At 35.2% G+C, this 25,332-nt stretch overlaps 1 long non-coding RNA gene and 1 other non-coding gene across 2 annotated transcripts in view; both read right to left on the reverse strand.

Annotated features, from left to right (window-relative positions):
- The window catches only part of LOC138838685 (uncharacterized), a 53,428-nt gene that overhangs the window by 18,188 nt on the left and 9,908 nt on the right, over positions 1 to 25,332 (reverse strand). The gene's annotated exons all lie outside the window — the stretch shown is intronic.
- On the reverse strand, positions 11,749 to 11,850 carry LOC138838694 (U6 spliceosomal RNA). The gene has a single exon (XR_011375718.1). It is a non-coding gene; the product is annotated as a U6 spliceosomal RNA (small nuclear RNA).

Genomic DNA, 25,332 nt, shown 5'->3' on the forward strand with positions numbered 1-25,332 from the left:
TAATAGTTTGGACCAAAAGTCAGTGAAAATGGGAAAAAAGAAAATAGAAAATAAAGCATTGTATATACCTGTTACAATGTAAGGAAATTTAATAGGAATATGATAATTAATTCGCAAAGAAATAAGAGAAAAATTAGCTAAACTCTAAAGGGAAAAAGAATGAAGAGAGAAAAGAAGCAAAGTAAAACATTTATCAATAACAAACACAAGACTTTGGAAGTGGAAAGGTAGTGGGAATATTCTATATAACAATAAAAATTGCTAGCGTGGATAGAATAAGGATCACATTTTATCATATATAATTTTGAAAAAACATACTAGGAATGAAATTTTCAATGTCATGATTTGCAACACTATTTGGATTATAACTAGGCAGTATAGCTCAATGGTAAAACATTGGCCTAGCATGTGTGAAGCAATGGTGTGATCTCCCAAACATTACAAAGTACACACAAAGCAAACACACACAAAAACCACATAAACACACACATACACACATTTGGAATATTCATATTATCATATTAAACAGAGGAAATTATCACAAATACTAAAAGTATGTTAATATATGAAATCATAATATTACTCATACTATTTAAAAGTTTAGTAGAAATAAAATAATCACAATATACTTGGATTTTAATAGATTAAGTAAATTGAAAATTAATAGAAGACATGAGAATATTTGCAAATAAGTTTAAAAAATAAGCATTTTGAAACAAATGTCCTTTTATTTTGACAAAAGATTGATGTTACTGGTGTTTTAACTCAAGATTTAGAATATGATAGCGAGGTGCCCTATATAACAGTAGCGAGGGCTATATATCTATTCATTTCATTCTGAATAGTTTTATAATAAGGTCAGAGTTTCTCAGTATCTCTCGAATTACAAACCCTATTTACACTACCCACCATAGCTAGAAAATGGATGCCACAAATCACAATGCCGAGCTCAAACTTTTTTTTTTTAATTCAAGTAAAACTATTTCCAAAAAGTGGCCAAGTAATGAAGCATTTCTTAATAAAGTATGTGCTTCTTGAAAATACAGTAAGGATTTGTTACCTGGACAAATATGTTTATAACTATAAGAAAATAAATTTATTTAAAATCATTAACCATATAAAAATTAAGAAAAAATTGTTTAAATAGTCATGTTAAATATTATAAAAGAAAAATACATGTGTCTGAATAATTTACATGTGTAAAAATCATGCAAAAATAAATTAACTAATCCTACAACTCTGAAAAAATGAATTACCCTAAAGAAACGAAATCATTTAAGCCCAAAATTTGAAATTTAGAAAATAAAATGAAGTGTGCTCTTTAGTTGACTCAATTAAGTGTAAACCCTCTGTATATCGATTTTATAATAAAAATGCATTAACAAAGAAAGCAGAAGTACCCATGGATCAATAGCAACAAAAAAAGCATCAGTATTTCTTGTTTTGAGTATACAAAATTCAATGGAAGGCATTACAATGTTCCTTCCCTATTAAATGTACTCAATACTTTACCTTATTTAGGTAACTGTAACCTCTGTGTACATTACCATTAAAATAAAATTAAATTGAAATTAAAAATAACCCAAATGATATACCAATTAAGAATTCGTAGAAGCCATTGGTTAAAAACTTTGTAAAAAAACTGCCATAAATACCCAAGGAATATATTTGATGATATTATTTAATTACTTCAACTTCAGCAGAAAAGCCAAAAGTTTAAAAATTGTTACAAAGTAAAGTAATAAATCAGAATATATTACTATTAATAATAAACATAAGATTAATTTATAGTGGTAGTCCAATATGTAAGAAATGAGGGAATTTGCCATTCATTTGCACTTAATAAGGGAGAAAGAATATTTTAGGTCTTTTTAAATTATCATAAGTTTAATGAAGAAACTATTCTGTCACATCATATGATAGTCAGATAAAGCTGATATTAGAGCAAAGAACAGTTTTTTGAATGTTCATGTATATATTTATTTTGGTTGTGGGAAATTGTGGGTATTTCAACTTGGGGTATATTTTTCTTGCTAGGCTGGCATCATATCAGTGGCTCATTTTAGTATAGGGGTTTCCTTGCCACAAGAACTTGGACCTGATCTGTGCTTTTAGCCTTCCCATCATCAATGGCATCCGAGATGAACATCAACTTGTCCAGCCTGCTACCTTGATTGGCCTGGATCCACAGTCCTTTCCATCGTAGTAATTAGATAGTGAAGGATGGTGGAAATGTTCCAATTCACCCAGCTATAGATTGAGAAGGAATTCCACTAAACTTTTGGCCTGGGTTCTGTTCTCAAGCCTCCTAAGTAGTTAAGAGTACAGATAGGAGCCCATGGTGCCAAGCAGTAACAGCATTTTTAAAGCAATTAGACATATATATGACTTAGGCTTGTGATTACCTCAGGAAATGAATAAAAGAGCAGTGAAGCATAGAGGACAGGCAGAATTTTAACTAGCTACTCAGAGGCTGAATACACTTAACTAGCTACACGGAAGTCTGAAATCTCATGACCACTGTTCAAAGCCAGTCCAAGCATGAAAATACAAGTGATTATCTAAACAAACAAACAAAAGAAACAGAAGTGGTTGAAGGGGTAGACCACTATCCTTGGGCACAGAAGCTGAGGAATAGTTCCCAGGCACTATCAAGCCTCAAGAATGATGAATGCATGCATGAGCACATGCACATGTGTGTTTGCATACTCCCATGCGCATGAACACACACACACACACACACACACACACACACACACACACACACACACACACACACACACAAATGAGCATTTCAATGTGAAGTTCTTTTTTACCTTGCTGTACTTTATTACCCTGTATTAGTTCACAAATTAACAAAATCAGCTAAGGACCTATTTGCATAAAATTCATCATGTTTCTCTAAAATCTACTTTCTTTTTGGAAGCTTGCTTTTAATTGACCCAAAAGTAAATTATTCAGGAAGTCTTCATCACTCTCAAGTCTATAGTATTAGATGATTGTTTAGGTTCTTCCTAGCAATATGATTTTGAGAAATCCTGCATCAAATAATATATTTCTTTCACTAGAAGGGAAGCCTCTGTCAAAAAATTAATAATAGGTTTTTCTCCTCCTGGCATGCATCCGTAGTTATATTATCTTCATATATTTCATGATCTGCGTATGGCAAAGACTACCGTGAAAGTAAAAACACCCTTCTCAGCGCTTAGCATTTTTATACCATTCATAGATATGAAGGTGTTTAAATGTTACTGAAATTGCTTTGGAATAAATAACGTTCACCCTGACTATCTTGAGAAAGAAGAATTCGTTTCTCAGCACGTTAGGTAAGAACATCAGGGAAAGAAACAAAAAGTAAAGTTAGGAACAACTCAACACATACATTCAAATGAAACAAAACAAGACAAGAAAACACAAATTAATTCAGTACTCAAGAACCTGCAGGAAATGCAAAGATTTTTTAAAAATCATCTATGACAAGCTTATGAAAATCCTGACTACATGGGAGTGCACTGTTGTGAGAACATTGGCTAAGGCCCAGACTAGACAGAAAAATCTGTACATAACACCATGCACTTGTTATTCTAAATTCCAGGAAGAATAACATAAAGTGGACTGAGACCAAGATCATACACATGTAGGAAGCCAGTTTCTATCTGAAAAAATTATCAGGATAATTTAGGGCAGGACACATGACAAAGTGGTAAGAACACCCATTTAGTGGGCACAAGATACTGTAATATTAGGGATATTAAAGAAAAAAGCTATGATTTTAATAATTGGAATAATTGTAACACTTGAGTATTTGAGTGGAGAAAAATCCATTAGAGAGATAGAATGAACCCACTTTCCAATGCTACTTTAGTGATAATGTTTAGTGGTTCTTCACACAAAACAGAGTTACCTTGCAAATGAGCATGGATATGCATTTGGGTTATGGAAATACTCTACTTACACAGGTGTAAATTAAATAGAATTTTTGTGTAGATTGTAGTTCTTGAACTAAGAGCCGGGTTATGTCCCTGAGCTTTTTCTCTCAAGGCTACCACTCTATTACTTTAAACCACAGTTCCAGTTCTTATTTTCTGTTGGTTGTTTGGAGATAAGAGGTTAATGGACTTTCATGCCCAGGATGGGTTTAAACCATGTTCATCAGATCTCAGCCTCCCGAGTAACCAGGAGTCTAGGCATGAGCCGTCGATGTTTTTAATAATTTAGTAAATTGTATAGTTACAGAAGTTAAAAATTATCGTTGTAACCTGTGTAATATATGTATTTATGTATATATATCAATACATATGGATAGAAATAGTTTAACATATTTTTGTATCTACAGTACATATATGAAATCATCCATTATAAAATAAAATGGAAACAAAAGTTAATAAGGAGCAAAACAAAGGGAATTGTTACACGTTTCTTTTTGTTGAATGAAATATGAATCAGTTTGGAAAAACCATCTCTAACAAAATGGATAATTTCTATTAATTCTAATCCATCTATTTGCCCATATTGTGCATCCTCACACATGAGTGTCAAAATCAAACCACACTTTTTGTATGTATTTAACTCACCTATTATAATTTAGGGGATAGATGAAGTAATCAAATAAAGATTAAAATAATAGTAAGTGAGGCTATGAGTTAGAGCTGAAAAAGATTTTAAATATGATAATAGCTAATTAAAATGAATATTTCTTACTTTTACTCTTGTTATGTCTCTCATTCGCACATTACGAAAGTACATAGAAGGTTCTCACTAAATTTATGTATTAAAAATATATTGAAAAAATATGGGCATAGTGTGGTTTTAGCTTATTGAGACATGTATGGGATAGTGTGTTTTTGAGGACTTGCAATACGTTGTGATGGAGATGAAAGGAAGGATGTGCTTATTCTGAAAAACTGGCTAGAGGATTGCTCACAGAAAAATATTGATGAATTCTTAGAAAAGGTTACTGTAAAATCACTTTCACAACCTTGTTCATTACTGCTCTATTCACCACAGCCAAGTTATGGAAACAGCCAAGATGCCATTTGGCGGAGGGATGGTTGGAGAAAGTGTGTCATATATACACAATTGGATTGCATGCATCCATTATGAGGACTGTTACATTATTTGCAAAGAAATGGATAGATCTAAAAATATGCTAAGTAAACGAAGTCAGAATCAGACACACAAAGGACCCATGTTCTGTCGCATATTTGGAAGCCAGAATTTTATGCAAGTTAAACAACAGTATTAACCAAAGCTTTCATTTTTCAGAGCAGTATTTAAAAGGTGTAGTAGTATCTTATAAAATTGAACTTTTAATCCAACAAAATGAATACCAGGAAACTATCACCTGGAAGATGTGAGGGGAAGACAAAGGGAAGGAATAAAGAGAGTTATGGAGTAAGAGTGAAGACATTATATTCAATGCAAATAATATGAAAATAGAAAATATTAAAGTGGGGTGAGGTTTGGAAGGGCAGGGAAAATTTATATAAAGATCCAAACTTAAAAACTCATTTATTGAATGGAAATTCCCGTGTATACCTAGTTAAGATAATAAAAATATAATTAAAAACAATGGAGACATTTGATCTTAAACCCTGTTCTCTTAAACCATGAGTCAATATAATATTTTCTTCCTCAGAAGTTTTCTTTGTAGGTATTTTCCTCATAGTGACAGAAAAGTGATCAATGCAATGAATATCAATACATTACATTGCACATATTAAATCACAGTAAAAATGTTAGAATTCACAACATGATAAAATAAAAGGTAGAATGTGTCAAATGCTAATTGATTGTTTTTCCAAGTACTTTACCTATGGTATATAATTTAATCCTCACAATAATTGCATAAAGTGGAACTCCTTACATTTTTAATTCTCAGTTAATAATATTGAAGTCTTCAGAGTTGGAGTTACTAGTACAACATTGCACACATGGTAAGTGTTAACCTGAGGATCATGTCCCACTGTATCAATTAACCTCATTCTATTTTATGACTAAAATATCAGCACTTAGTCTACAAATTCTAGGAAAATTTCCCAGAATTATTGTTTTCAGTTTCACAATATTTCACTTTATCTTTGTTAGAAAATAGGGAACTGTAATATGAAAAGTCAAAGTTAATAATCAATGCATACCTCCTTGGTGAAAGGAACTGCTAAAGTATTACATTCTTGATTTCTAGCTCAAAATAGTAAAAATCATATTTTATCCCTTTACTCAACACTGCAATGCCTGGGGACCATATTTCTGTTTAACACTGTCTTACTGAAAGAATGACCTCCCCAATTCCTGATGGAAACAGACTGCAGGTCTTATGGACCAATCATTTTCACATTGCAGCTCAATTAAGTTGTTTACCATTCGAAGTATTTTGATTGCTTTTTGTACCTAACATTTTGAGAGAAAGGTACTACTTTAAAATGCTGTTAAAGCAAGACTGATATAAAAATCACCTTTGACCCCACATAAATATGTTACCTTTCCTATACCCAAAAATGCATTCTGACCTATCATTAATGTTAGGAATGAGAGGATAAAAAATCATAGACACCAAGACCTAAGTATGAATTAAAAGACTCTCCAACTTGTGAATACTATTGGTTTAAAAAGAAATGAAGGGCTTGGAAGGTGGCTTAGTGGTAGAGCGCTTGCCTTATATGCATGAAGCCCTGGGTTCGATTCCTTAGCACCACACAAGCAAAAAGAAAAAAGCTGGAAATGACGCTGTGGCTAAAGTGGTAGAGTGCTAGCCTTGAGCTAAAGAGCTGAGGGATAGTGCCCAGAGTTCAGGCCCCACTACCGGACCCCTCCCCTCCCAAAATAAAGACATCAATACTACCAAATTTTTTCAAAATTTCTTATGATACTGAAGACTAATGAAAATAACTCATGTTCATGGGAGTAGAAAACAAAACACAAGATTAATCCTAATCATATTAAAAGACCTTTATTTATACTACAAATTCACTCATAACTACAAAGATTCTAAAAATAACTGAAGCACAGTAACACAAAAATAATTTAACTGCATCATGTACATTCAAAGGACTGTGCTAATAGAAAACAAAATTATACTTATAATTAGGTTACCCAATTCACTTACATTCTTTTATTCTATTTCTTTTAGTTTCATAAAAACTGGCTTTACATAAAATGATGCATAAAAAGCCAATATAGCCACTTACATTTTCAGATCTTAACAATATTTATTTCACAAATGTCTTTAGCTGTATAGTCAAAGAACTAAAATATTACTAAAACATTTATATGTTTTTATGAAATTGCAAAACTCTCTCTGGGGGGGCTGGGAAGGTGGCTCAGTGGTAGAGTGCTTGCCTTGTATGCATGAGGCCCTGGGTTCGATTCCTCAGCACCACATAAGCAGAAAAAGCTGGAAGTGGCACTGTGGCTCTAGTGGTAGAGTGCTCGCCTTGAGCTAAAGAGCTGAGGGACAGTGCCCAGGCCGAGTTCAGGCCCCATAACTGGCAAAAAACAAAAACAAAAACAAAAAAAAACAAAAACAAAAAACAAAAAAAAAAACCTCTCTCTGGGGTGTTATTTATATTGGAAAAGATATTAGAAAAGCCTTATTTGTTAAAGTTGTGATAGTTACTCCCACAAAAGAACTATTAATGAAGAAAGCTTTGTATGTACAAAACAACTTCACATGCATCCACAATCTGGAGATAACACATGTTTTTGTTTTTTTAAAAATATATATCTAACAAGTATAGATACAATACTGATTTTCAGTCATTATGATGGGATATTCAAACCTTAAAAATACGGGGTTTATTATCTTGGTGTGAATAGATAAGGTCTTACAAAGAAAGTTATTTTCAACTGAAATCCGGAAAGAGTTTATCCACCTTGAGTTTCACAGAAATACCCTGAGAGTAATACCTATTTGGTCAAGTCGGTCAAAATCACTCCATGAATATTTCTTAAAAATATAACCAATTTAAGAAGTCAAATACACACTTTGTACAGTCATCTTACAGAATAACTTACTACCTAATTATATGTGTATATTGTTACCTAACATATATTAAGAAATAAAAATGATCTCTTTTATCTAACTTATGTTGTAAATGCTTTGATTATGATGATTTTATTACTTAACAAATAAAATTTACTGAAATGACAGGACAGAACACTTATAAATAAAAAACATTGCAACACAGCTCTTTGCAGCCTCACCCTGTTCATATTGGCAAGCAATATTGCAAGAGCAAACTCACACACATAAACACACATGTGTGTGCACGAACACACACATATACACACATGCTAAATTCAGGGTTTATTGTACAAAAAAGTTCAAATAAAATATTAGTGATTTGGACAAATGATAATTTGTCTTATTACAAAATAATACATAATCCAGTCACCATGGTAGTAACATTTTATCTGCCCCGCCACCTGTGACCACTTAATTTATTTTAGGTAATTATTAAACTAATTCATTCCTTCATTAGTTAAATACTAATACTAGAGCTTGAACTCAGGGCCTAGCTCTGTCCTAGAATTTGTTTTTTTTATTTGTTTTAGTTTTCTCAAGGCTATCATTTTATTGCTTGTACCATTTCTAGCTTTTGCTGGTTACTTTCAAACCAGAATCTAATGGACTTTTTTTCTTGGTCTGGTTTCAAACCACAATAATCAGATTTCGTCTTTCTGATTAGCTTGGAATAAAGACATGAGCCACCAATGTGGCTCCTACTTTTTCCTATACTTATATATTGCACATACTTAGCAATTTAATATTGAGAGTATAGAAGGAAGTTGTATAGTGATTATATTGTTCTGTCAGAAATTCAAGTTAGTAATGTAAATTTCTTCTTAAGACCATACACAAAAAATACATACGAAGAAATCTGATGATGTGTGTGTATGTGTGTATATGTGTGTGTATGTATGTGTGTGTGTGTGTGTGTGTGTGTACTGTTGCAATATGTTTCACATATAAGTACTGTGCAGGGGTGTCCAGACATTCACAGTAATTGCGTGAATATCTGCCTTGAGCTACCAATTCATGGACAATGTCTAAGTGTCCACTCTAGGCTTCCCGATGAAGAGGGGTATACTCATCCTCATCCTCAGTATTCATATGACTGGCCTTTTTAGAAAGTAGTCTCTGCACTATAGTAAGTTGCAAGTAAAGCACTCTACCACTGAGCCAGCAACCCAGTCCAAGGATTAAGATTCTTATTTATAATTTGGTCAAAGCTATGTCTCTTTATGTAGGCTACTAAAATGTATTTACTAATTTCAATAAATACATAAATTCTATTTCAATCTCTTTTAACAAATAAAAAATAAAATTCTTTACTTTGTAAATGGATCAGAAGCATGGATTTTTTGGCCAGCTAGGTCATTGAACATCTGTATCTCTCTTCCTCTCTCTCGTTCATGATTCTCATAGACAATAAGTTGATCCATAATTATCCTAATTTATTTTGCTTTTATATTTTTGGTTGCATCATTTCACTTTCTGCTCTGCCATTTTCCAAATCAGCACCACATAAACAGAACCGCAGAAGTGGTTCTGTGGCTCAAGTGGTAGAGCACTTGCCTTGATTTGAAGAGCTCAAGGACGGTGCCCAAGCCCAGAGTTCAGGCCCCACACCTAATTTTTTTAATAAAGAATCTAAATCCTTGATGATTCTATTAACAATTCTGACTGAAATCAGTTGAATCACACTTTTCTTGCACAATGAAAGAAGAGATCCAGGCTAGGAAAGCAGCTAGAAAAGACAGGCAGATTGTATCTGTGACAAAACTTTGTGGAAAATGGTATCAAAGATTACTTACTGGTGATCCATTTGCATTGAAAGTATGATGCTGAACTATTGTTTGCTGATTCTGACCTATTGCTTTGATCATTATATTATCCAAGAAGAAAAACTGAAATTTAATTGATATCAAAGGACTACTAATACATGTGGACTCCTCATTAAGCATCTTCAATCATCAAAATCAACTGAAGAAAATAGATAGGCCTATTTTTTAGATGAAAACAAGTGTCTTTAAAAAAAAACAAGAATTTAGGTAGTCATACAAAGGACTTCTATTTTACTACTGCACTATACATTTTTTTCTAAGGTTGGTTACCAGTAAATAATGGATCTATTAGAAAGCACTTAAAGCTCATATATTGAATAGTAAGTTCTCTTACACTATATCTTGGTATTTTCCAAATCATTTACATAGAAGGCATTGTTTCCTATTTTCTCCTTTCTAGAATAAGCTGCCTATGAAGACAGCACTGGTCCTCATTTTCAGTCTGTGCATTTGAATACGGAGGAAAATCTTTCCTCTGCTCTCTATCAATTCACTACTCTCCAGTTAGAATAATTTAAAATAGTAAAAATGGAAAAAGAGAAAATAAATCATGGTGGATTAACATATGCAGAAAATTCACCAGATTTTTCTGACCAGTACAACCAACCTGAACTATTGGGGACATACATGGACACTTCATTTCCACTGGTACTCAAAGTCTCTGGTTAGGCAATTCTGATGAAGACAAGGAACAAGATGAAAACGTGAGAAAGGTATCAATTGCAAGAAAATAATGGAGAAGAATCCATGCAAATTTCTTCTTTGGGATGTCGAAATGAATCGGCTTACTACAGTACCGAGACTATTTTTCAAAAAGGCCACTCATATGAACACTAGAGATGAGGTAAGTATACCCCTCTTCATCAGGAATCCTAAAGTGGACATTTAGACATTGTCCATGAGTTGGTAGCTCAAGGCAGATATTCATGCTATAATTCTGAATGGCTTGGCAACCCTGCACAGTGCTTATATGTGGAATAATACCAGAATGGATTCTTTCTTACTTCATCATGATGCAGATACCAATCTCCAAACTAAAGTCCTCTTGACCCCCTTGAATCTTGTTGCTGGGAATTGAAATAGCAAAGATATGCTGTACCTCCTTCTGTTGAATCATGATATCAAACCGGATCTGAAAAACAACTTGGAAGAAACCTCATCTGATATTGCCAAAAGGATAAGTATGTATCACTACTTTTGAAGTAGTGGAAGGCTGTACAAATTGTACTCCTATGTAGTAATGGTTTGGTTAAGTTTCTTAAATTTCAAAAGTGCCAGTCCATCCTTTCTGTCCCTACAAAATATTTTCATAATACAAAACAACAGTAATATCTTAATTTAAAAATTTATGGATGGCATGGTATTCTTCCACGTGAATTGCATGACTTTGGTCTCAAAATGTATTTAAGAGTTGTTTGTATGCATCTATAATGATTTCTGCAGAGTTTGGAATATTTTTAATTTTATTTTTTCTGTTGAAATGAATAGTATAGAAATTAAAGATAATCCTGGTGATTGTCTGAAAAAAGTATCTATGTTTCTATAAAGTTCATAATCTATTTCATTGTCTTCTAGATATAATACTTTGCAGTCTATATTGTTTTATAATATAAAGGTTCATTAATAAATGTGTCCTTTCAGATTACATTCTATATAGAAAAAGTTTAAGATTCCTTTTTTCCCGAGGTCCTTATATTATTTTATTTCTTTGGGATAAAAAGATAATGTTATCTAATTTCAAGTTTTTTAAAGGTTATTCTATGTAAGGGCCGTTCGAAGGTGAAGATTTAATACACTGATGTCAAACTAACCTGTAATTCTATGAATTACAGGTTTTGTTACACTTGATTTTTGTAATCAACTTTTTAATAACTGTTTTTCATTTCTTGCATTTGAAGAATGAAAAATATGGAATACTTCACACATTTTCATATCATCCTTGTGCAAGTGCCATGTTAATCTCTGTATTGTTGTAATTTGGGTAGACCGACTGCTGAAGCATGGAGTATCCTCTTAGTTTAAGTAGTTAATGATGCAATCTTTATACAGGCATATATCCTTGGTTGCCTATTTGTAACAAGGAACCTTTATTGTTCCTAAATATGCTATTGATCTTATTTCTATAAATTTCTGTATATAGTGGGAAAAACTTATATTGTTTGGTCGATTGCTCACATTTGCAATTTTTTGTCAATGACTATTTTGTCGTTTTCATTTGAAATTTGATCATATTTTGAAGCCTTTATAGCTAAGTCCAAAGGTGATGGCTTTTCAAGTACTTATCAACGGAGTTAGCGTTGTGGAGCTAATGGATTCAAAGTAAGCCTTGCATAAGAGCTACTTCTAAACTTCTGCAGCTTAAAATTTCCTAAATGAGGTCTCAGTGGTACAAATGTCTTCCTTACCCTTCACCCTTCTTCCATGTAGGAACAGACCAACCAGAATATCTTACCCTGACAGCATAGTTTTCTTACTGGAACAAAATTAATCTTAGTTACAAGGGTTCATAGAGAGATGAACACTGCAGACCGAAATATTCAGAATAGAAGGTATTTTATCAAAATATAATTGTTTATTATACCTATCATTTTAAAAGTAGCTAAAGCCAAGAATGTGAAAAAATTGTTCATATGCATGTTTACCTAATATCCTGGCCTGTCTACCATCCAACAAGGCAGGAACTTACACTACTGACTTTCTATCACCAGATATTTCCATACCTCCTAGAGAAGTCCATATGTTTCTCCTCGATATTAGGCTTAAATTGGTTATGTTTTAATCAAAGTGTTTCCTCTTGCCTCCAGGCTGTAAATTTACAAATGGTAAAGTTTTAGGTCTAACTCTACTGAAAACTGAGGTAGAGATAATGGAATAATACTTTAAAGCAGAGTTGCCTTTGATACCCTAACCACAACAGAACAATGAATAACAATTTCTCATAATATATATACTTATATATTTTATATTTATATGTATTGATCTTAAATTTCACACAGTGACTCTTACTAGAATTGATTGATAATTTGACAAATAAATTGAAATTTATTCCCATAAATAGATTGAAACATGAATAATTAGGTTTAGAATATATAATAGAATATAAAAAGTATCAATGCAATGTCCTCGGTATAAACTTGTGATACCTTCTAAGTGTTCGTGGTCTTCTGAATTCACATAGTAAAAAAAAACAGTATTGTTTTCCTCTAATCTAGAAGAGATTTTACACTGCTGCTGTGTATATTGTGTTAACTCGCTAGTCCCAAAGTGTTTTTCTCCATATTTCTGAAACATTCTTACTGATTATACCCAAATTTTGCTGATATGATGCCTAAAAGCTATTATTCTTCTGCAGTACCCACGGGTCTGAGGATATCAGGTCCCAGTTATCTGCATCATCAGGTAACATGGGCAAACCTTCTCATCTTGGCCCATGCAACATGCTAACAGAAAGTAATTAAAGACCCATCTCAATTTCTCACTTCCTATGATATTTCAGTGCCCCAATTCATTGCAGGAATTAGCAGTAAGCAATTGTGAAATGTAAGGCAACTTAAAATGAATGATGAGATCACAAAATATGAGAGAAAGTAATGTAGTTCAAACTTTCAATTTACAGATGAGCAGCCCATATGAGTAAACAAAATCCCAAATGTCACAAGATTATTTTTAATACCCCTCTCTTAATGATGAATGAAAGATTGCAGTCCAGCATAAGTAGGCAAAAAAATAATTCCTGGAATGATAGATCCATAATTGTTCTACCAAGGCTAGGAAAACTTGACTTAGAGGTCCAATATAATTTCGAAAAACATTAATTGAGAAGACCCTTAGTACTTCAAAACACTGGTACTTCAGTAAATCTTGGTTCTGTAGTATAAAAATGTTGTCATTCTCAAACCAATGATAACCTACATTTAATCTCTTGAAAGTATATAACTTTTCAAATAAACTTTTTAAAATCATATTCACCAAAATAACACTTGACAAGTAAATGACAGTGACATTAAGTTTTTCAAGTGTAGGAATCAAGTTACAATAGAGTTGATTTATTTACTCAGCACTAATGCCAAATAAGTTCAACCATTCATTAAAGTGTAGAAATAGTATCTCCCACCATTTGCGTTGATCAGTAGGTGCCTTCCAGAAATGTGTAAAATAGATCAGCCTCCCATAATTCAAACCCAAATATTGGATAATAAAGTAAATTTCATCACATAAGAATGCACACTTTAAAAAGTTACTAATAGTTGCCCAATCATGTGTTGCCTTATCATATTTTCCCTATCTGTCTAACATAGTAAGAAATATGACTTTAAGTCTTGATTATGGGTACTGATCAGATATGTGATAAACGTAAAATTTGTCTTCTATTTCTATCATATTACTCTACAGTAATAAAATTTAGTTTTCTTCTTTGTCCAAAACTTATAGGTAGTAGAAAATATCATCCCATGTAAAATAAAATAATCACACACCAATGTACAAAGCCATTTATAAAAACTGGTAGCTAGCTATAAATTCTAAGTGATTTTTAAACTTTCTTGTTGACTAAAGATTAATCTTCCAAAAAGATGAGAATAAAATCATGTCTAGGTGCTTCACGTCTCCAGTCTTACAAATTGTTATTGCAGATGAATGAATTATGGAAATATAAGCTGACATCAGTTCAAGTATATGCAGGATTGAAACTCCATGGAATGTATATAAGCCTTTCAAACTATTAACTGACAGTTTAACAGAATGACTATCAGGATATTGAAACCAGAAAGGAATAATATTAAAGACATAAAATGAATGAAAAATGGAACAAGGGGCAAGTACAGCTAGAATACTCAATGTACACATGTAATAAAGGAAGTGGTAAATCTGAAATAAGTCTTGGAGAAAGGGTTGGTTAAGAATGATAGAAGTATTGCCTCTGATCCAGGAGCATTGGACAATTAGGTGGACATATTTAATTCCAACCCACTTGTGCAACCTTTTGAAATTCAGTTAAAAACACAACTACAAACAAAAACACACAAAAATCACAACCAAACAGCAATCTCTAGAAAGTATTTATATGACCTCACAAAATTTTAAGCAGTTAATGAAGGGCAGTCTTGGGAAAAGCAAACAAAGCTGTTCAAAGATGGCAGGTTAGGGTAGGGGAGAATTTTGAACAGATTTGAATAGACTGTCAAAGGTTATAAATCACCTACATCGACTGAAAATATTTTCTTCTGTGAGTATTCTTTTTTTGGGGGGGGGGGCGGTCGTGGGGCCTGAACTCTGGGCCTGGGCGCTGTCCCTCAGCTATTCATCTCAAGCCTAGCGCTCTACCATTTGAGTCACAGCTCCACTTCCGGCTGTTTTCTTTTTGCCTATGTGATGCTGAGGAATCGAACCCAGGGCCTCAGGCATGCAAGGCAAGCGCTCTACCACTGAGCCACTTTCCCCGTCCCCATTCTGTGAGTATTCTTTGTCTGAACTGGTTACTCCAGTCCTGAGACACTCTTCATAGCTGACGAAAATAGAATGGAAGAAACAAGATAAAGAACCCATTACACCACTGGAGAGATAACAGTCCTCTATGGTTTTTCTCATCTTTCTCCACTACTCTTTTCTCATACTTTTAATAATGTGATTTTGAATTACATCTTTCCTTCTTTTTGAGAGAATTACTGTTTGGTAATTAAATGTCAATTCACAAATTTTGATGTCTTTTTTTTTAAGAACTTTGAATTTAAATTCCACTAAAACCTTGTTTTCACACAGTGAAAATATATTTCCTGGGTAAGGACAATTCTCAAGGGAACCTACAGGATTTACAGCAAGGTTTGTGAGGCTTGTTTGTTTAGTGTGAAAATGAGCCATATTCACCCACATTGCTCCCTCCCAGCTAAGTCTCCAAGGATTTCTTTGCATGAAAGCCTATTTTCCCAGACAATTTTAAATGTCCTTAATAGGCTATGTTGCTAAAAAGTTTGAACAATTAAAATTTACCTGTCATAAATTTTAAAACTTTTTTGAAATTCCTTTATCAGAATCGCGAATTCAACAATCCTAATTCCACCTTTACCATCAAAAAAAGTTAACATGTTGTTTTCATGATATAGTGTCCATGAAACTACTGTTTTCCAGTGGCTTTTTTATGCATATATATGTTCATATAAGCTGATGATGAGCAAAATGACCTCCAAGATATGGAAAGAGAGATATTAATTTGCGGTTGTTGTTTTTGATGTACTATGTGATTTCTATTTTCTTTGAGATTTTCCCCTATGGTTAATCCCCTGCTGTGTTTCATTTTCGTACCCTGTGTATTGTGTATACATTTACCTTAATTAGGGAAGGGAAGAGGAACAAAAAAATGGCGAGGCAAAGACAAAGAGCAAACCAATGCAATGGCAATTCACACAACACAATAAGTTGGAAATGTACATTACAACTTTTGTGAGAAAAATGAGAGAGGGGATAGCAAGTTTGAAAAGTTATGTATTCAGTACCTTACAATGGCTGTAACCCCAGTGCACATAACTTTCATAATAAAATTAAATTAAAAATAAGCTGATGAAATAAAATTTCACTGTTTTGGTATAGTAAATATTATTCTTTATGTAGTAACTTTTTAAAAATCAGTATTATTTGGCATCTAATTTGAATTAATTACCTCTTCTTTATCACAGGATCACCAACTTGAATATCCAACTAGACAATTTTTCACAATATACTTGCCAATATTTTGAAAATAGAATAAATTTACTACTTTCTTATACTAACACAGAAAACATTTTCATTCTATGGAAACCCATAACTTTTAAAAGTAAATAAGTTGTTAAGAGGACAGAATGTATTTGTTCTTCAAAATTCCTAGGACTAATAACTACTCATTTTAAAATTCTGAACATTCCATACCTGAGAGACTCAAAATATACCTGTTTGCATGTTATGTAATTCTGCAATAGATTCATTTTCCAATGGGGTGTTACAGACTGAGAAGTGAACAGAAAAAGAGCCACATTCTTTTATGGGATAAAACTATGAAGCATGTTATAATTAATTCTTCAAGAGTAAGCAGTTTTTTATCAGATTAAGCTATTATTTCATGACCATCAATCACAAGATTTATGTCATAAAGTCATCCTAGCCCACCAGTTTCCAATTTGTAGGGTGTACCTCAAAATTCCCTTAATTCACATCAAGTATAGCTTATCTCCATTGTGAAAATACACTGCATCTCTGCTAATGTGATGCCCTCCTTGTTCTGGAAAGAACACCACTATTAACTGGGTTGCATCATTTTTCCTCCACTGGAATTCTTGCAAATATTACTTATATTTATACTTTTTAACTATCAAAGATAATCAGGATGCTAAGCTTGGAAGATTACAGTTCAAGACTGTGAAATCTCAGGGTCTATGTTGAAGGGGCAGAATGATGCAGGCTCCGGCCTCAGGATTATCTGAGGACTGTGTTTAAGTATTAGGAAAGCTCTTGGTATGCCGGGCTAGAGAGGAAAAATGTTCTCTCCCTATCTCAAAACACATGTCATGGACTCCTGGGAGCTGAGGAAGTAGCTCTTCTGCTTGCTTAAGCATAGTTGAACAGCTGGTCAAGCATTTTCCTGAGATTGGAAAAGTGGTTTGAGCTTATTCTAAAATAGTTTTGATAAATAATATACCAAGACAGGGCTGAGAAGGTGGCTAAGTGGTAGAGTGCTTGCCTTGCATCCATGAGGCCCTGAGTGCGATTCCTCAGCACCACATAAGCAAAAAGAAAAAAGCCAGAAGTGGTGATGTCGCTCAAGTGGTAGAGCTCTAGCCTTGAGCTGAAGAGCTGAGAGACAGCACCCAGGCCCAGAGTTAAGGCCCCATGACCAGACCCCCCCCCAAATTAATAATATACCAAGGCATTGTCTCATAGGTCAAGTAAAAATGTATCTGTTAAAATTTTTGTGTCAATGTCTTCTGACCAAATCTTGGCAAAGATCATGCTTGCTTGTCTTTAAATACCCACTAACAACAAAGCACAGCATGCAGTGGCAATTGCTGTTTGCACTCTGCATCCCCAGTGCCCTGGTGATTTCGTTACACTTACTCAGGGACCCCAAGGCACTAGACGTTACAATTGGCACCCAAACAGGGACCCTTCATGGTTGAATTCAGGAAGGGATATTCAGGTAAGTACTTTTAATTACAGGATGATGGGACAAGTTAAATCTACTCCATACTTAACTATGCTTAAACATTTACTTGCTGCTTATGGTCTAAATATTTCTTCTTCTGACATAGAAATCTGTATTAATGTAGTTAGGGAATGGAATCCTTGGTTCCCCGATGAAGGAACATTAGATGTCGATAATTGGAAATGAGTAAAGAATAACGTAGAAAGAGCTGTTCGAGAAGGGGAAAAGATTCCTATTAGATTTTGGTCCATTTGGGCTATTTTACATACCCTTTTTAAAGCTTTGAATGAGGAAAGATTAAAAGCAGACTTAAAGAAAGAGGCCACCCCTTTTATAGTAGATTTACAATTGGACTCTGAGGTTAAGGACTCAATAGATAAGGATGCATTGCAGTTCACAGAGAAAAAACAAGAGGTAAAAAAGGCTGAAAAGGAACAAACTGAAAGTGTAAACAAAATGTCTGAGCAAATGGAATGGATATTATCAAAATTACAACATATGGGGTTGGAAATTAGCAGAGTGAAAGGAGAACCTGAGAAACTGAAAGTAAAGCAGCCTTCAGCTCGTTCACTGGCCAATGCAATTTTTACAGCATCATTCCCTCACAAAACACAGGGCTCAGACAGTGACTTTGATGATGAAATGCCTATTTTTTCTTATCCTGTAATTCAACGACCACCTATGAATGGTATATCTCAACCAGCCAGATATTAAGGTGCTGCTGTAGATGATATTGGTAAACTTAAGAAGGCAGTAATGTTGTATGGTCCGTGTAAGGTCCACTCCAGGATGGCCAGCAGACTCCACACTCCTCGCAGCAAAGTCTCCACCCAGTACCTGCGTTACCTAGGCAACTGGGACACCTGGAAGAGGTCACATCTGCATCCCCTGAGGTCACATCTGAATTTGATGTGGCCACACCTTTCTCTGCCCATACCCTAGATAAGGCCTAACCCAAGCCCAGAGGTGCTCTCTTGCTGCTCTTTTCTTGCTCTCTCTGCTCTCTGCTCTTTTCTAGCTCTCTCACTGTTCATTTCAAACACTCTGCTCTCTTTCGCTGCTTTCTCACTGTTCTTTTCTAGCTCCCTCTGCTCTCTTGCTGCTCTTTTCTAGCTCTCTGCTCTCTCCCAGCTCTTTTATAGCTCTCTGCTCTCTCGCTGCTCTTTTCTAACTCTCTCTTCTCTCTCTTTCCTCTCTTTCTTTCCTCTCTCTTTCCCAGCTCTCTCTTTCCTAGGCCTTCCCCAGCCACGTGGAGTGCCAACTTGCCTGTTCCCAGCAGGTTTACTGAATAAACCTACCCCTTACCTGAATACCACGTGTGTGGTGCTCTTCTTACTCAGCTACCTTTTTTTAAAAACCTAACATAAATGGTGCCGTGACTCGGATAAAGGGCTTAAATTCAGGATTGCTGGGATTTCTCTGTTTTTTTTTTCGTCTTTTTTCTTGTTCTGTTTGTTTTTACCCTTTTTGCTCTGAGGAATACGCACAATTCTGATGGCCTTTTGTGAACCCAACTGTCTGCTGCGGACAGAGCTCATCGATACCATTGCTGGCCTTCATAATCCACGTCCACACCACTTCTCTACTCTGGTAAGTGAAGCTACTCTATGGTTCTCTGTTGCTCTCTCTAGAGGGCTCTGGGGAATGTTGGGACGCCGCTTCCGCCTCGTCAGCTCTACTTCACTCACCAGACTGACTCTCCTACTCTTTTAATGGGGTGCTGCGAATCACGCTTGAGCCGTGAAACCCCTTTAAAATGTCTCCTGCTCTCCCTGGAAAGCCAGAGTGCCTCATTTTTATGCCATTCTCAGATGTAGACAGTTTTTGCTACTTCAATGGTAAATGGTCAGAAGTCTGTTTACTTTTGGGCTCTCTCTGTTCTCTCTCTGCCATTCATGTCCAACTTTCCCTATCTCTCGCTGTCTTTTTTCTACATTTTGGCTTGTGTCCTGAAGAGTGTGACGCAGGCTGGGTCCCAACGAACCCCTCTAGGTTCTCTTTCAAAGGCTAGCCAATTGTAGTCTTGGTCTATTTGTTCAAGGTGTCTTTGCATTTTTTTTTTCAGAAATTCACCATCTTGAGTTCACCATCTTGGCCACATGGTGACTTTAGGGTTTGGCCCTATATGGCCCTTAACCTTCCACCAAACTTACTATTCCATCCATCTATTCTAAGGTGCCTTGCTAACAAGTTGCGCTCTTCACAGGCCCTGGTAACTGAGGCTCAACCATGTGATGTGCCTTTGTTAGCAAAGATGTCTAAACATTGTTGTTAAAATTTTAGGTTTTGAGTTTTGCCTTTTTTGTTTTGTGTTGTTTATTCTACTGACTACATGGTTCTAAAATACTGGGCATATCTGTGCTAAAATTGTCATCACATCTAATGAGGTTTGTCATTTCAGAATATTTGTTGGCAATTCTTGATAAGCCTTTTTGTTTTGTGTTGTGAATTCTACTGACTACATGGTTCTAAAATACTGGGCATATCTGTGCTGAAATTCTCATCACATCTACTGAGTTTTGTCATTTCAGAATATTTGTCTGTCAATTATTGATAAGAACCAGGTCAGTTCTACTTATTCTACTTGATCTCCTTGTTGCTTTAATTGAAAATAATAAAGGGTTTTTGTGGCATAGATTGCAGTTCAAAGTCAGCCCAGGCTGAAAACTCCCTAAGACTCCATCTCCCAACTAACCTACAAAGAGCCCGGCTGGAATCATGGCTCAAGATTCTTATTTCTAAGCAGCCAAACACTGGAAGTACTAAGGTAACTCAAAGTGGTAGAGCACTAGCCTTGAGCAGAAGTGTTCATGGACCGTGCCCAGGCCTTGTGTTCAAGCCTCCTTGAATACCAACTTGGGCAAGCCATCCCAGCAATGAGCACCTAGACTCAGCCAGTCTGGGGAACAAGGGAACATGGAGAGGAGTAAGAGGAGATGTCACATCAGCTACTTTGTGCCTGCCCTTTCAAAATTTACCAGAGCCAGGAGGTCAGTGGAAGTAAGAAGCCTGCCCATCAAATGTCTATACCTGTCTACCTATTAACTAAACAGGAATTTATATTCTTGCCTTTGTCACCTGACTTCTCTACCTAGTCGCCAGATGTCAGAAGTATCTAGGGACATTTCTACATTTTCAGCCCCAAGTCCTTCCTCTTGCCATTTATTTGCTCTGGAGTATTTTTTTCCAGCCTCTCAATGCTCATCAGACTTCTCCAGGCTTCATCTAAGGACTCATGCCACCAAGGTACCACTGCTGCTCACTGCCTTCTCTGGGAGGGGACCAAATTCCAGCCTTTTACCCCTATTGTCGATGCCCCCTTGTCAGCAGGAAGTAGCCCGAGAGAATCCATGCCCTATTTTATGATTATTAAAAGGCTGGAATATAAGGTCCGCTACAGGATGGTGAGCAGACTCCACCCTCCTCGCAGCAAAGTCTCCACCCAGTACCTGCATTACCTATGCAACTGGGACTCCTGGAAGAGGTCACATCTGCATCCGTTGAGATCACATCTGAATTTGATGTGGCCACACCTTTCTCCGCCCATACCCTAGATAATGCCTAGCCCAGACCCAGAGGTGCTCTCTTGCTGCTGTTTTCTAGCTCTCTCTGCTCTCTGCTCTTTTCTAGCTCTCTCACTGTTCTTTTCTAGCAATCTGCTCTCTCTCTCTCTGCTCTCTCACTGTTGTTTTCTAGCTCTCTGTTCTCTTGCTGCTCTTTTCTAGCTCTCTGCTCTCTCGCGCTCTTTTCTAGCTCTCTGCTCTCTTGCTGCTCTTTTCTAGCTCTCTCTTCTCTCTCTTTCCTCTCTCTTTCCCAGCTCTCTCTTTCCTAGGCTTTTCCCAGCCTCGTGGAGTTCCAACCTTGCCTGGTCCCAGCAGGTCTACTGAATAAAACTACCCCTTACCTGAATACCACGTTCGTGGTGCTGTTCTTACTCAGCTTCCTCTTTTTAAAAACCTAACAGTCCTCAGTCTCATTATGTTAAGGAATTGCTTAATGGGCTTGCCTGACATTACAATAATTTTGCTCCCTAGGATTGGAAGATGCTTTGTAGAGCCTTGCTTAAGAAACCGAAATACCTACAATGGCAAATGTGGTTTACTGAGTTATGTACAAAAAGGGCTAAACAAAATGCACAGAGCAGTAATCCACACCTGCAGATCATAACCTTTCCCATGTTAAGTGGAACAGAAAAATATGCGGATGCTCATATGTAAGTGAACTCTCCTGAAGAGATCCATGAGGAGTTAAGAGACATTGGTATTGAGGCATGGGAAAGGATTTGACCAGTAGGAGAGCATTATGGCTTTTGGACTAAAGAAATTAAAAAACCTAATCAACCCTATGTTGAATTTTTATCACGATTGAAATTGACCTTGGAATGTACTGTTGTGGTAGAGGCTGCAGGGCAACAACTGCTACACATGTTGGCTTATGAGAATGCTAATGAGGACTGTAGACGGACCCTATTGCGTATTAAAGAATCTGGGGATGTGAATACATATTTAAGGGACTGCAAAGACGTTACATCTGAATCCAGGTGTATGCAGGTATTTGCTAAATCTATGGCCACTAACCTGGCATGCTTGCAAACAAAACCCTCTAAAGTGTTTTGGATAGGGTCAAAAAGGCTACTGACGTTAACAAGAGAGGACCAGGAATTTGCCCTAAATGTAAAAAATGGAAGCACTGGGCAAGGGAGTTTTGATCAAAAATAGACAATAAAGGAATTCCTATAAAAGATGCTTACCCTATGCAGGGAAAGTCTCCATTGGGACAGCCCCGGGGCCCAGGATTAATAATGGAGGGCAGCCAACCATTTTTTCCCTTCTTCCTGCCACAGCCCACAGCACCGCAGTGGACATACCAGCCTTAAAAGATTTTATTTTGAAAGGTGGTGATAAGCCACAAAAATATCCTACTGGAATTTATGGGCCTTTACCTGAAGGAACATTTGGCCTATTGACCTGTAGATCCAGTCTTAATGCAAAAGGAGTTTTAATATATTTAGGAATTATTGATGCTGACTATATTGGGGAAATAAAATTTTTAATGTCAGCTGCTGCACATATTTCCTTTAAAAAGGGAGAATGAATTGCTCAAATCTTGTTATTATCATATATATCTATTGGAAAGTCATTTACACTCCACATTGGGGGATTTGAAAGTACTAACCAACAAAATGTGTTTTGGACTACTCATATTACTAAAATGCAGCCTAAGATTAAGATTAATATTCAGGAAAAGATATTGACAGGACTAATAGATACTGGCTCAGATATTACAATTATTAAAACTCATGAATGGCCTAATCATTTATTATATAAAATAATCCCCTGTAATATTAAAGGAGTTAGCAATACTCCTGTAAATTTTATAGGACAAACAGTGTCATATGTTACTATAACCTCAGAAGACGGACAGAGAGCTATCCTTAAATCTTATATTATGGAAGTTCCAGTTAACATAATTGGTAGAGATGTACTGGAACAATGGGGAGCTTATATTCAATTTTAACATTTTTAGATGGAGCCCATAAAGATATTAGGGAAATTTGAGGAACTTCTTTGGATTGAACAATGTCCTATATCTAAAGAAAAATAAGAAACAGCTCATCAATTAGTTGCAGTACAGTTAACCAAAGGACATATTGAGCCTTCTATGTCAACATGGAATTCTCCAATATTTGTTATTAAAAAGAAGTCAGGGAAATGAAGATTGCAGACTGATTTATGAGGAGGTAAGGCATCCATGTACCCTATGGGGGCTTTACAACCTGGTATACCGTCGCCTGCCATGCTTCCTAAAAATTGGCCAATAATAGTAATAGATTTACAAGATTGCTTTTTTTTTTTAACCATTCCTGTACATGTAAAGATTGTAAAAGATTTGCCTTTTCTTTACCACAAATAAATCATCAAACCCCTCATCAGCGCTTCCAATGGGAGGTGTTGCCCCAAGGAATGATGAATTCTCCAACTATGTGTCAGATATATGTTGATAAGCCTTAAAACCTGTTAGACAAAAATGGCCTCACATTTATATTTTTCATTATATGGATGATATTTTGTTTGGAGGACCAAATATAACAGAATTAGAAATGGTGTTACAGTGTTTACACTTTATATTTAAAGATTTTTGATTAATAATAGCACCTGGAAAAATACAAAAAGATACGGTGGTAAAATATTTAGGATATATTGTTTGTAGACAAACAGTGACAACTCAAAAAATATCTTTACGACGTGATCAATTACATATATTAAATGATTTTCAAAAGTTACTAGGAAATATTATTTGCATGCTACCAGCCTTAGGAATTCCTACTTATCTATTACATAATTTGTTTCAATGTTACAAAGGGAGCCTGATTGACATAGCAAAAGAACTTTAACTAAGGAAGCTGAAAGAGAAATACAATTTGTAGAACAGAGAATAAAAAAATGTTTTTACATCGAGTAACGCTTATTCAACTCATAAATTTATATATTTTAGATACATGAAAATACCCAACAGGAATTATAAGACAAAATGAGCTACCATTAGAATGGATTTATACACGGCATAGATTTACAAAAAATATTATGCCTTATGAACAACAGTTGGCAGTTATTATTCAACAGGCCAGGCAACTGGTATTTATCCTATCAGGGCATGATTTATTTGAAATCATCTTTCCTTTGCCAAAAGACCAAGTAAAATATTTGTTAAACCTGTCTGAAATGCTACAAAGAGCATTAGTAAATTTTACTGGGCAATTTTCCTATCATTTTTCCCAAAGGTAGATTGTGGGATTGCTTGGGTAAACAACAACTTATCATTAATAATATAATTACCAAGGCCCCTATTTCAACTGCTATTACTGTTTTTACAGATGGCTCCAAAACAAAAAGTGCTATTAGACAACAAATAAATATTGGGTACAAAGAACTACTTAAGCATCAGTTCAACAAAATGAACTTTTTGCTATTATTAAGGTGTTACAAGATTTTGTGGGAGATGTTAATATTGTTACTGATTCTGCCTAAGCTGTAGGAGTTGTGAGTAATATAGTCACTGCAGTTACACATTCATCTAAACCCCAGCTAAACCAATTATTTAAACAATTACAAGCATCACTGCAACAACGTAATGCCAAAGTGTTTGTAGCTCACATTAGAGCTCACTCTTCCTTACCTGGGTACCTTGTATATGGCAATAATCAGGTTGATAAATTAATTTTGTTCTGCTAAACAGGATCATTCTCATTTACATACAAATTCTAGCTATTTACATATACTTTATAAAATACCTTATTCTCAAGGTAAACAAATTATAAA

Source organism: Dipodomys merriami, unplaced genomic scaffold, assembly GCF_024711535.1.
Source record: "Dipodomys merriami isolate MVZ:Mamm:240054 unplaced genomic scaffold, mDipMer1.0.p SCAF_288, whole genome shotgun sequence".
NCBI classification, from domain to species: Eukaryota; Metazoa; Chordata; class Mammalia; order Rodentia; family Heteromyidae; genus Dipodomys; species Dipodomys merriami.